Source organism: Cynoglossus semilaevis, chromosome 1 (genome assembly GCF_000523025.1).
Source record: "Cynoglossus semilaevis isolate Cse_v1.0 chromosome 1, Cse_v1.0, whole genome shotgun sequence".
NCBI lineage: Eukaryota > Metazoa > Chordata > Actinopteri > Pleuronectiformes > Cynoglossidae > Cynoglossus > Cynoglossus semilaevis.
The window spans coordinates 34522472-34523645 of record NC_024307.1 but is presented as its reverse complement, the minus strand read 5'-3'; the positions used below and the strand labels follow the sequence as shown (position 1 = coordinate 34523645).

The 1174-nt window shown below is 36.5% G+C and overlaps 1 protein-coding gene across 2 annotated transcripts in view; it reads right to left on the bottom strand.

The window, feature by feature from the left end:
• The window catches only part of LOC103392051 (CD99 antigen-like protein 2), a 15448-nt gene that overhangs the window by 4432 nt on the left and 9842 nt on the right, over window positions 1-1174 (bottom strand). The gene's annotated exons all lie outside the window — the stretch shown is intronic.

The following is a 1174-nucleotide window of genomic DNA, read 5'->3' as shown; positions in this document are numbered from 1 at the left end:
CCCTACAATACCCACGTTTCCCTAATAGATGGCATAGAAAATGATAAAAGCATATTAGCATTTTAGCCTTTATGCATGGCTTTAACATGTCGTTTATCTTTTTGGAGACAATTGTGGGCCCGTGAGTCAAAAACTTTGCCCACGCTTAACAAACACAAATTAGTAACGAATGAAACAAACATCCCACTACTGGAAGTAGAACCTCTATTTACCCACAAATAGGAAAAGCAACCAGAACTAATGCTAAATGCTCACTGACTGAGGACCTTGAGAACAGACCACATGGCGTTTACTTCTCCGGGTCAATTCACACTGACACTAAAACTAACCAACAAAAAAAAAAGATCGACCTCATGCTATGTGTATATATAATCGGTATAATGTAACATTTAATGAATGTTGTGTAATTTGTCAAATTGCACTAAAAGCCAGACCGGTTAATTTTCTTACAATTCCATGTGAACAAAGTCGGGTGGTTGCCCTGCAGGTCATGAAACGTATTGGATGCATTTTCTCCTTTCACTTTCTCACAGTATGGCACGCTTTACATGCCGACAAGCTGTCATCCATGAAGACAACCTTGTCATTTTTTATATAGCCAGAATAATCATACATCTCTGATTTAATGTCACTTGTTTAAGGGACTAAGTCTTTCTTTGCCATGTTTCCCCACTGGGCAGAAACTGAAAACAAAGCAACACAGGCTGGTGTTGGGTAATTTTGTTTTCAGTCTGTTTGAGAAGCGCTTAACCATAGTTCTGGCATAATATTTCCTGATGGTGTTCAGGAAATATCGCAATCGATTAATCGCGGCACTTAATATCACACTTAATTCTGGTATTGGGTAATCGTTAGTGATGTTCGATACCACCAATTTCCTTTCCGATCCGATACCGAGTAAAATTCGGGCTGGTATCGCCGATACCGATATCGATATTTTATCATTTGTCTTTTAAATTAAAAAAAAAGTGTATTTCAAATCATAGCTTCTTTAAGAATCCAAGGCAGGAGTTATTTATTTATTTTAAACTCTGTAGTGTACTGAGGTAGCTGCCTCATTTACTATACAGTCAACACAACAATAGAAAAACCTGAGAACACAATCATATAAAATATGTCAAAACAATGTTTCAAACTCTGAAAACATGTTATTTGTAAAACAAAAATAAATAAA